A 13,202-nucleotide genomic window follows, 5' to 3' on the forward strand; every position below is an offset into this window, starting at 1 on the left:
TGCTGTTTGCTCTCAGGTTCAAAATGGTAGCACCATGTTTCATCCCCGATGACGATATGGGACAGAAAATCATACTCTTCCTCATAATACTGCTAGGCCACCTTTTTGTCCATCACTCTGGTTGCTCATCCTTTGAAAATTTGGACATCAGCTTAAAAACTTAAGTCCCTTTGTTAATTTGCCAAGTATGGGTATAAATAAGATAGTTCAGATAGCTTTGAAGAATGAAACTAATACATTTTTGAAGCTCTTTATTGATTTGCATTAGCTTATCAGGCTATGCTAATATATTAAAAATGAAGATTTGACAACAATAAAAGGCCCTTATAAAATATTTAAGTACATATTAAAACATGAATTTGTTATAATTAACAAAAATTTAAGAGTACAGGAATACAATTCATGTATGCATTGTAGTTAATTAATACATTTCAGTGTACAAGTAATGACATTCATGGAATATACAAATAAATAAACAGATCTGTGGTATAATAATATGTAAGTTTTACAGTAGCACTCAAGACAAGACATTTCCAAATTGGGTAATATCCTTTTTTTTAATGCTTGGCATACTGTAACCCATTCTTGAGCACACCTCTAAAGCCATTCCATGTTGTAAAATATTTTGTTTGTCAGTTCTTCGGCATGGATTTTTTCCACATTGAGGGGAGGGGGGCAAATTATGCATACCCCCCAATTTTCATGTTGCCCCATCAAAAAATCTCTGTTTGAAGTTCTTTTGTTTCTGCAATGCCCTTCTAATAATTAACACACATTACTGTGAATGAAATGGAATTATACATGGGAAATATATAATTTTAAGTTGACATTCATTTTCCAGCCATTCATGTACATGTCCAAATATTCTGTGACTGTAGTTGGAGGCTTTAAAATTTAACTTAACAATGCTCACATTGAGCATTTATATGTCAGTCAAGATTGCGATTATAAACATGCTATGTTAAATTGAAAATATGTTTTTAGTGAGAATACATGGGAAGAATATTGTGACAAGAACCAGTTTCATTACAATAGGCTGTCTGCCTCTAAAATTTAATTCTATATATGTTGTGCTAAGGTTGCGATGGTTGGCAATTTTAACCCTCTGTGACAAAAGAGTGGGATTGTCCACACACAACAGATGGTATTTTCACTTTATTTTTTTGGCCTAACCCTGCATTAGGCATGTAATTTTCTGTAACATGAATAGGCACGTGGGGCACACCAAGCCTTTAACTATTTTTAAGGTATGCAATACACCATGAATTATACTGTGCATGCATGCTGAACATTCTTTATTTGTGTTCTAAGATCAGCAGCAATTTTCTGCTGCACTTTCTAAGTGATGTGATATTATAGAGTTAACATCAGTTGGTACCCCATGTGCCTAAATACATAACAACGAACCACTGCCATATTCACTTTCGTCACTAGCACATACCTGTGTGTCCTCACTTCCGTACATCGTCTGAATCTGCTGTGTGTTCTGTCTTTGTACGCTTCGATATTTTTCTTGTTACATACTTAAGCACATGGGGTACAACCGTTCCCAAACACACGACTGATCTTAACTTTATATATTACGTGGCTTTGAAGTGCAAGAGAACAACACAGCTTAGATTAGAACAAATACAGTGTTCAGTCGCACAAAAGCATTCATTTTAGTTCACAGTGTTGCAATCTCACAATCAATATTGAAGGAGGACACTGGTACCCCACATGCCTAACGGAGGGTTAAGGTTTATGTACGCAATGAGAGAGTGAAAAATTTATGGGGTATAATGGTCAAACTTCATAATTACAGTGAAATACGCCATTGAGAAATGTGATCGAAAAATTTATCACGAGATTGCTACATATCCTTGAAAGAGATACAACTCCTCATAGTGTTTGAAAATACAATTCTACCTTTTGAGGTAATAATTACGCTACGCATAAGCAACTAAATTGCATAGCATTATGTGTAGATTCTCTACATACATGATGAGTATAATACACACAGATATGCTGTTGTAAATCATGGCATTCTGTAAAAAAAAAAAACAGCATCACTAGCAGTTCTATTTAAATCACTTTCATATTAAAGAAATCATTTATAGATTCATGTGGAAAAATGATTTGTAGATCTCAGAATGACTTTTGGTGAACTTATACTGTAACATTCTCAAAGGTAAAGAACAGGAACAATAAATATGTACTGAAAGATGAAGTTCGTTCTACATAAAAATTTAACATGCAAACTAAATGTACACTAGATTTCTGTTGCTTCACTTATGTTTTCAGGGACAAAATCAGCAAAGATTTTGTGTAGGAATATATATGAAATACTGATTATGTCCGGGGAAGAAGGAGATTCCAAATGATTGACACCATCAAAATAATTGGGTCATACGCTGCTATAAAGGAAAGGGTTGAAGATTGAACAGCATGGGGGTTGCAAGGAAAGACCTGCCCCTGGGCAGAAAACAACTAATGAATGATTATGTTACTGTAAATAGTGTCATTATTATTAAGAGCTCTAACTAAACATGGTGGATGATAAAATTTAGTAACTATTATTTTTTTAAAATCATTCAGCAACAAATGTGTTATCGTTATAAGTAGAGAACGGATTTTTATGAAATTTCATATTCTCTAATTTTTACCTGACAGCAAAAAAAACTTGAGATCTATGCATTCCGATAGGCATAGACTCCATTGCGCATGAAAAAATAATATTTTTCATAATATTTTGACAAAAGCTTCATATTTTACCAAATTCTTCATATTTTGTTTATATTTTAATGTTTTGTGCCGAAGTTGTCTTAATTATATAAAAATCTTCGTGGAAACGCGAACAATATGTTTACAGTATATTAGTTCTTTTTTCTGTTCTTTGGGTTTTTCCAAGCATTTCTGGAGCAAAATGCTGTGATAGCATGTTGCCTTAGGCCATAAATCTGTTTATCTTTAGCGATTGCTGAGGAAACTAGTTCTCAAACCCTTGGAGGGCATTTGGCAGGGAGGTGCTAGTGAAAGTCCGTCACCTGCTGTGCATCATTGTTTGTCGTGACTCGTGGCTGTTGTGAGCAGGATGTGGAGAATTGTATGCTAGAAATAAGTGATAGGAAGATGCCGAAAGCTGGTATTCGAGATTGGTCCTCTGAATTTAAATGTTACCGTACAGATGGGAAAACAGTTTTGTGCACCTACTGTACGAAAGAGGTATGTATATTTTTACCATTTTTAATATAAAAATTATTCTGCTATTCTAGTAAATTACTTGGGCAATAATTTTAGTACTTTTGTGAACATTCTATAAAGTGCTGAATGTCTTCTTTGGAATATTTTTTTTTGTGCATATCTGAATATCACATTAAGATCTATGTTTTACATTGCGGTAATTGACAGCTTTGACCCAGATTCTGCCAACTGTGTCTTGCAGGCACAAAAACGTTTTGCAGAGGAAAATATTAAGAGCAAGTTTGCTTACGTCCATGCTAATTTTAAAAAAAGTTCCACAAACTCTGGAGAAACGAAGGAGATTGCAGTATGTGGAAGAATTGAAACATCACCTCGATACAGTTCCTGGAAATGTGGGAAGAAGGGCTTTTGCTAAAATGGAAAAGGTTCTTCAAAACAACACATCATATTCGATCTTACTCCAAGTAAGGGATGTACTAGAAGGTAAGCGCACACCTATTCCAGCAGATATTAATGTAGAGAATGTAGCACGATACAAGTATGCTCCTATGGACTTCATGTGATGTGGAGTGAAGCTTCTCATCATGCAAAACTATCTTGACAGACAGATTTAAACTGCTTCCGGACAACATGGAGAAACCTGTCGTTACTTACTGCAATAAATAGGAGTTCTGCGTATGATGTGCAGTATGTACTGAGGAAGTAATTTTGTGACCAAAGTAATTTATTCCATTTATATTTGAAACACATAGAAATACTTCGAAATAAATTTTCATATTTTGGCATTTTCAATTTCATATTTTCCTAAAATTTTCTTCATAAAAATCCGTTCTCTAGTTATAAGACTAATTACTTTTTTGACAGAAAATAGTTACGGAGGCAATTTGCTGTCACAAGCAGGTCATAAAATAGTGAAAAAGGGGAATCTATTGTATTAGTTTCATGAGAAGCAAGACAACACAATAAATTCTGTTCTCGAAATTAAGCCCAAACATATTAGTAAATAAAAATACATTTTCACTTTGTTTTGATGAGAAAATTTTACATGAAAAGTTCTTCTCAAATTAGTAAGGCATTTTTTCCTTTATCATCATGTTTTACGTTGTAGGAGTAGTTATATTTTAGTGGGAATTGTGCTTTGTGTTCAATCGAAAAATGATTACATGAGAATACACAGCTCCACTACATTGGCCAAATAATGTTTGTGTAGAATTGTACAAGAACACTCGTGTACATATGCAGATGACATTTAGCTATTTATAAATTCAGTCATAAAAATGCACAGAATGATGAGGGATTGCTACGATCATCATTCTGTTTCCACATGTAACAAGAGTAAAATTAAGGATGTGCCAGCACTTAATATCAATACGAGAGTTCCTATTATATTTAACTGATAGCATATATTTACTTACTTCATCAAGCAAAAGCAAACCAAAAATGAGTAATATTATTAGGAAATGCATATTTACAAATTAAAAATTGTTTTAACATTCACCTCTTGTGGCAATAGACCAAAACTATACCAAGACAACTTCAATTGTGTTTGTGACAAATTGATATTACATGACACATCAGGATAGTGATATTAAATACTATGAAATTTACACAAAATCCAGGTTTTTATTACTTTTCTAAAATAGGAAGCAAAGATGAGACACATTATATTTTTTTTCCTTTTGTACATGATTTATATGTCATACATAATAATAATAATAATAATAAAGACAAAATTGTATATCTTTTTGTTGAGATTGTTTCAGTTAGAAGTGGGCTGATCTACATTATCTCTTACTATTTAAGTCTACTTCATGCATACGTAGAGTGGTTCGAATTTGACCTACAGTTCAAAATGTTCTTCCATCAGAAATTAAACTAGTGCCTTTTGGATTAGAATGGGACAAGCTATGATATTTTCCATTTGAAAACTCCAGATTACTAATTCATTCCAACTGTAGCAAAAACTGCACCGAGGCGAATTGGCTGTTTGTAGAGATAAGTGGAATTTGAGCCACTGGAATTGTGCTCCATAAAGGAATTTAAAAATTCTGATTTCTTACTTGCACAATAGCTTGAACAACATTATAAAGACCCCAATAAATACAGCATTAGCTTTCAAAATATAAATACTACATGTGCTCAGAATTCACATAAAAGGAAGCTATCAGGTAGCCAAAAATGTTTGTGCATTTTTTTTTCTAGTCAAATTGAAACTAACAGAAAGTCACAATTTTTTAATATAATCACATTCACGTTCTACAATTCTTCCTCAATGTGACACAAGTTTAAAAATTCATCTTTTACACAATTGTTTTTCTTGCGGAAAACTGAGCTCGACTTGCAAATTGTTGTTACAACACAACACAATTCAGTGTCTTCCTGATGGTGCAGTTGTAATGCCATTGCCTTGTAATCAAGGACCCGTGGTTTAATTCCTGGTGAAGGCGCAAAGTGGTTTGAAACCGACTTTGAATTGTAGGTCTTGTCCGAAATTAGCCTACCTGAGCATAACAACACAATTCATTTTGTGCTCACTACTGAAAACCACGGGAACTGTTTTTGGTTACCTGATAATTTATGTAGAATATCAGTAAAGAGGGTTCCAAAAAGAGTCTCATGGCTGAGCTTTCACCTTTGGTGTGTGCGGTCATGGATTTGATCCAGATGCATTTAACATTTCAGTGTTGACCTAGTATTGTGAGGACAATGGCGAGAGAGCAGTGAATTTCAGAGAAAGAAATACAAGCAGTGATGGAACATTGAGTCTGTGCCGCCCAATGAAAATTCACATTGTGTCGCACTCAACAGTTAGTAGGCACTAGTACACATTACCAAGAACCAAATACGAAAAAGGTTTTCTCATAAATATCATACATGGAACAGCAGATATTCTTATTTTTTATTTAAAGGACTAGCTTCCTTTAACAAACACTACTTACCACCAATATGTGTAATGTTTTAAAAATATTTAAACACGAAGCTAATGATAGATTCTATATTTTAACCTTTAGCAGATGGGATCTGTTTCTGCCTGTAAATCTCCCACAATAGAAGGTTTTCAATGGTACACTTTTCGAACGTGCGGTACAGCACAAAAAAATCACAAAAGGAAAACTGTTTAGCATCAATGGTTCATTGAAAAAATGAATTATATTCTTGTGGGAAAGAAATTTTGTTTTCAGAAGGAGATAAAATTTAAATTTTACACATAAATACGAGGGTAGTTTGAAAAGTACGGTAAACGAAGCAGAAATGGCAGCACCATAATTTAAATCGATGCACGGTCGATAAGTTTGATCCTTCAAATGAGCCCTTGCAGATTTTAAGCCCACTGCGTTATGAGGTTATTGTTTATAAAATAATTTCTCCTGGTCTGCAAAATAGCTGTTGGCAGCATGAATTACTTCATCTTTATCGGAAAATCGTCCTCCAAGCCATCTTTGAGTTTAGGGAACAAGTGAAAGTCAGAGGGAGCTAGGTCAGTTTAATAGGGTGGATGATCCAACAATTCAAATGGAATTTAGCCATAGAAACCATTGACGTGTGAGCAGGTGCATTGTCATGGTGGTTTTGTCCATCATTTTGAAAACACTTGCACGTTCACCTACTTCGCGTGATCAAGCAATATACTCACAATGGACTGCGCTGAAACTCTGCAAGAGCTCGTTTGAAGGATCATACTTATCAACCGTACATCGATTTTTATTATGGTGCTGCCATCTCTGCTTAGTTTACCTTATTTTTCAAACTACCCTCGTACCAATCTGGAGGGCCCCTGGGGTTCCTGCAATAAACTGAAGTAAAAACTATGAAAATATCTAAAATGTAGTACTGTTAGTCCTAGTATTTGTGCATATTTGTGTTAATGAATCATTCAACACTTCACCACTAAAAAATTAATTATACAAGGGACAGTCAAAAAGTTCCTGGAATTGTGTTACAGCACTGTAATAGTGCAACATGTAACACACAACTAATCACTTTCAAAGTACGACCCTTGCACACGCACTACCTCCATCGGTCCTGCAATTGTTGGAACCACCAGCGGAATATATAAATATTCCACAGTTCTGCCATTGCACTCAATCTGAGGTCTTCCATAGTTGCGAAACACATTCCCTTAAGCAGGAAAGAGTCAGAGTATGGCAGGTGCCCAGAAACCACTTTCCTAAAAACCGCATCGTGCAACCTCTGCAAAACTAACTAACGCTGTAGCCTTCTTAAACCCTAAAGTTTATGGCTGCAACAATACAGGCCTTCCATCTGTCCCTATCCTGAGTAAGATCTATCCAATCTTTTCCATCCCTACCCATTTCTTTTAGGTTCAACTCAACGTTATTTCTCCATCTTCGTCCTGGCCTTCCTACTGGTCTCTTACCATCAGGTTTCCGAACAAGAATCCTGTAAACTCTTCTTTCCTCTCCCATTCGTGCCACATGGCCTGCCCAACTAAGTCTTCTTGATTTAATTATTCTAATAAAATCTGGAGGAATAACTTGCACATAGAAATGACCATTAACAGGTGCCCAGGCAGTATGAATTCATTGGTCACGAAGACAATGCTGTGTGCCAATCTGATGACTGCAGATTCGTGAAAAGAGTCATAGGTGAACACAAGATTTGAAATGGAACAGAATGATATTCCAGTTTGTGAATATCCTGAACCTTCCCATTCTGTCTATCAGAAATAGCAACAGACCATTCTGGTTCATTTACGTTTTTTACATATTTCACTACATTTACCTTTTCAGTGTACACTAAATTCTACTGTAATAGTACATATTATACAGGGTGATTCATATAAAAATGATACATTTCGTTATTAATATATGTGAAGTAGAATACCTTAAACCTGGAACACTAGTCGGAAACTGCAGATTTCCTTGGTTCAGTATCACCATAAACTTTTCCCAATTTGCAAATGAACTTTATGTATGCATGCTATTTCAATTGTAGCATGCACCAAAAGACGAACAATCAGGTCTAACTAAAACAGAACTGTAACAACAATGCTTGCTGAAACCTGTCCAGACCTATTTCAACTGACAGCAGACATGCTAAGCTTCCCACTACAACAATGTGTGAACTATCATATCTCTCATTCACCATCTAGAGGAGAATTTCAGGAACATTTTGACAGCCCATTGTATATGTAATATTAACATTGTTTTATTGTATGTGTTTCTTTTGCCATGTGCTAAGTCGGGGACCAAACAGCAGTGGATAAAAGTTCAAAAAATTACATTTGGGTGGAGGATTTTAGTTTTTTGAAAAACAAATCCCGAAAAGTTATACATATATTTCTCGAACAATATTCTCAAAATATTCAGTACGTACATTCAAGTAACAAGATTACATAGCCTGTTGCTAGTAGCATCCTATTTAGGATGCTACTTTTTTGCAATTGCATAATACATTTTAAATTTTTTCATGATAAACTATGGACAATTTTTAACTATGCTAGGCATGATTGCATTGCAGTACTACATATTGGATTTTCCTATTCACTTGGGGCTGCAGGGGATCCCTGAAAATAATTCTTGAGTAAATTACCCCTTTTCTTCTAATTGTGCCTGTATCAAGACTGAATTTCAACATTGTTCTTCCTGTGAAAGCCCTAACCAAGAGCAGCGATTGGGTGCCAAGACTGACAGGGCAAGGACAGTTTACTTTATCTTAGTTGACAAGGTTTAGCATTAAGAGGCCATAGTGTGGAGCAAAAGTTGCAAAAAGAGGGGAGGGGGAAATGCTCCTGCGCCTCTCCTAATTGCCGCCACTGATCCTGACCACTCCATTCGAAATACAAAAAACAAACTTCAACTCTCCACGATGAGTAGTTCTCATTCTACTTTTTTTTAAAAAAATACTTCCATGGGCTTGTAAATCCCATACTTTAAAATTCATATTTAAAAATTAACCCAGCTCTTGACAAACATCCAATTCTTGCATTGTGCTGTACAGCTTGACCATGATGTTGTCCTTGAAGTAAGCTTGGGCGATGCAACCAGGTAAGGGAAAACTGTACCCAGCGAAAGCAGATGCGTAATATTTAAGGGTGTTGAATGACGTATTCATTGCATCATGTGGCAATAATATATATATATATATATACAGGGTGCTCGGAAATTCCCCTTACAAACTTCTAGGGCAAGTAGAGGGGACTGAGTAGACAATATTTGGAATAGGAACCCATGTCCGGAAACGTACAGTTTCCGTGCTACAACCATGGCAATGTGTCGGATGTGCCTGTGTTGGTATGCAACCGGGTAGGCAGTACATGACGTCACAAGATCACCTGATGACCTAAAGTGTAATCATTTATTACAACCATGTCAAATGAGTTGTTACATAAGGTACAGAAGTGAATGACTTGTGACTCAGTCCATAATACAAACAAATTTATTTGGTAACAATGCCAAGGGAACAAAAAAGAAACGTACTACTGTATTCAATGATCAACACCTGTGTCAACAGTGGAACGCAACAATTTGTAGACGTCACGTGCCATCAGCTGATTTTCTGACGTCATGTACTGCCTACCCGGTTGCATACCAACACAGGCACATCCGATACATTGTCATGGTTGTAGAACGGAAACTGTACGTTTCCGGACATGGGTTCCTATTCCAAATATTGTCTACTCAGTCCCCTCTACTTGCCCTAGAAGTTTGTAAGGGGAATTTCCGAGCACCCTGTATATAGGAAACACTCACCAGACACAAGAAAACTTCAAATTTTCAAGGCGGCTGGCTAGCTGCATACACACACACACACGCCCGAAAATTTAAAGTTTTCCTGTGTCTGGCGAGTGTTTCCTCTCCTATTTCACTATATATATATATGGACCAGCCATCTGCTAAAGGTTAATGTAAAGAGTTACATGTGTCCCTATGTACATATGACACTTACTATCCTTCAAAGGTAAAACTGGGAAACAAGAATATGTATCACATACGTTATTTGTAACGGAAGCATTGTATCAGTCAATAACAATTCCCTTCTGATTAAAAAATAAATTTTAACAAATGCATTATAAAACAGTTGAATATGAACACAAGTTCTTGCTATATCAATAAATCATATACATGCATGTAAGCTAGCTGCTGTACACAATCTCTCAGTCTCGTGCAAATATCCACAGGAAACTTGTTTCAATTATCTTGGAATGGGCACCATTATTTGTGCTCTTGCAAAACCTATTCAATTTTCCACGCTGGGAAATATCTTACCTGAAAAGAGAGAAAAATTTTAGATCCATCCATTCATCCATATATATACGTGGGTTGGAAATTAAATAGTGGCAACTATTTATTCTCAAATGATACAAAGTGATACCTTTGTGGAACTTTTACAGCCCTTTGATGTAGTCACCAGCATTGTGCACAACCGTTGCCAGCGATGTGGAAGTTGTAATATTTCTGTAGTAGTGCATGTTCTGTTGATGGAGCAGTCTATTGCCTGAAGAATCTGTGGAACAGTTCAGAAGCTTCATCTTAGGGATGAAATCAAAGACACAGGGGCTGGTAGAGCTAACAAATCAGCCAAAGTTTGCGCTACATACACCCGAGGATTGTCCTGCAAAATGATGGGAGGATTCAGCAGAAAGTGTCCCCATTTCTTTCGCAATGCAGGTTATGTTCCTAAAATGAACAGTAATACTGCGCATTGACGGGCTGTCCTGGAGGTATGTCGAGAATCACCAGAACTTTCACATTAGTGGGGTTCTGACTACATGACTTTAGATCGCCAACTTCAACGATACTCTATTCCTGTCGTCACTGTGCATACGCCTAGTGTTGGAAGGAAGAGTCCATTTAGTGGAAGGTAGCTTAGGTATCAAACTAACATGTGGTATCAGTGAGAAGCACCGGTTTCGTTTCATGGCATATATATAGCAGTGTTGCCACTATTAAATTTCCAACCCACGGATATTGAAGTTATGGCATCACAGTAGTTTGCTACAAATTTAACTTATTCTAGGGTCATTCCATGCCATTTCAATGAGGTCATGACACCCACCAACTCCAATTTCAATGAAATTTGGTATGCACCCTTCCTTTATGGTTGAAAGAAACTCCCTAATTTTTTTTCACTCTATCTCAAACGGTTTTCATTTTACAGCACTTTGAAATGTCATCAAATCAGTGTTGTCTGTCACTCTTGAAACCCTCGACACAAGATACCCTTGCTTACATTTTATTTATTTTCTCCTTAACCAATCATCAGATCTCTTTGAAATTTTACACAAAGTTCAATGAAATAATGAGAATTTCAGAAAAAAATACATCAGCACTCAAAAAAGTTTACAAATGCCTATAAAAAAATATATAATAATGGATTTGTAGCCTAATTTTTGTGGTGGGAAAACTACGTTACGAAAATCTGAATTTTCATCATGTGGGTATGATGGAACCAAAAACTTTTGATGTTGAAAATCATTGTAAAGACATGCTCTTTCTCTACAAAAAGTGAAATTTTTGTTTTTTTGATTCCTTCTAACGAAAATTTTACGTTTTTTTGGAAATTGCCTAAAATTTCAGGGTCAATCCGTACCGAATAGTCCAGCACTGGTCCCTCGATCATTTTTAAAAATTTTCATTTGTTTGTCGTTGTAACCCCTGTACAAGAGTAGTTCATAACAGGCATTATTTTTCTAAAACTAGACTTTGTTTGAAAATGACAGCCATTTTTGTTTCATGACTTGCAACATTTTTGGCCTATGCAGACAGTTGGGATAATTATGATAACTCAGCTAAGAAAAAATATAGAAAGCTGGGTAAAAAAACATTGTTATCAGTACATTTCAGGCTACATGTTATGTTCCGTATCTTTTTTCACCACATCTAATGCAAATGGCTGCAATTTAGGGTCAAAACTGACTGATATTAAATTTTGAAGGGTAATCAATGTATAGGATATATTTTTTTAGTATGAAAGCAATGAAATATCAGAGCTATATATTTTTTTTTAGAGAAAATATCCAAAGTTTGAGCAGAAAATATTTTTGCTCTGTTACTGGTTTCCGCATTGAGTTAAAGCTCTTTGAAAATGCTCATTTTTCTCAAAATTTGGGCCCCAAATATATGTCTTCCCGATGGCATAGTGGTTACGTCGACGTTTTGTAATCAAGGGGTCCCGGGTTCGATACCTAGTGGAGGCACATATTGGTTCGGATCCCACTTTAATAAACTGTAGGTCCAGTCTCGATTAGCCTTCTGTGCATAAAGTTGACTTAAAACTGAAATCAAACCAATATCTGGTTGGGAACCTAATAAAATTTGATATTTACTGCATAAAGAGGTACCTGTAAGAAATTTCGAGATTGATATTACATGATAACGAAATTACAACAGGGGGAAGTTTGGCAAAAACAGACAAATTTATGTTATTAGTTACAATTATAATTATTTACTTTTAATGAACTATTGTATGTATTAACTAATTGCAATATACGACTGGCATAGCAAGCCCGTTAGTAGCTATTATCAAAGAAAAGGTGTGTCCGGCTGTGTGTCAAATATTTTCTGCTGAAACTTTGGATGTACATGTTTCCTCTAAAAACATTATACCTCTGATAATTTCATTGCTTTCCTACTAAAAAAAAAAATATATATCCTATACATTGATTTCGCTTCAAAATTGAATATCAGTCAGTTTTGACCCTAAATTTCAGCCATTTGCATTAGATGTGGTGAAAAAAGATACGAAACATAAAATGTAGCCTGATATGTACTGAAAACAATGTTTTTTACCCCAGATTTCTATAATTTTTCTTAGCTGAGTTATCATAATTATCCCAACTGTCTGCATAGGCCAAAAATGTTGCAAGTCATGAAACAAAAATGGCCACCATTTTCAAACAAAGTCTAGTTTTAGAAAAATAATGTCTGTTTTGAACTACCCTTGTACAGGGGTTACGACAAACAAATGAAAATTTTTAAAAATGGTCTTAGCGATCAGTGCTGGACCATTTGGTACGGATTGACTGAAATTTTAGGCAATTTCCAAAAAACGTAAAA

At 35.5% G+C, this 13,202-nt stretch overlaps 1 protein-coding gene across 2 annotated transcripts in view; it reads right to left on the reverse strand.

The window, feature by feature from the left end:
- Positions 1-9,900: 9,900 nt before the first annotated feature.
- Positions 9,901-13,202, reverse strand: part of LOC146005349 (rab-like protein 6) — a 39,375-nt gene continuing 36,073 nt past the window's right edge. For both annotated transcript variants that reach the window (XM_083144542.1, XM_083144543.1), the window contains one exon: positions 9,901-10,412. The gene's annotated coding sequence lies outside the window, so the exon portion shown is untranslated. The remainder of the gene's footprint in view (positions 10,413-13,202) is intronic.

The sequence above is a fragment of the Lepisma saccharinum genome, chromosome 23 (assembly GCF_977018435.1).
Source record: "Lepisma saccharinum chromosome 23, izLepSacc3.1, whole genome shotgun sequence".
In the NCBI taxonomy this organism is placed as follows: Eukaryota; Metazoa; Arthropoda; class Insecta; order Zygentoma; family Lepismatidae; genus Lepisma; species Lepisma saccharinum.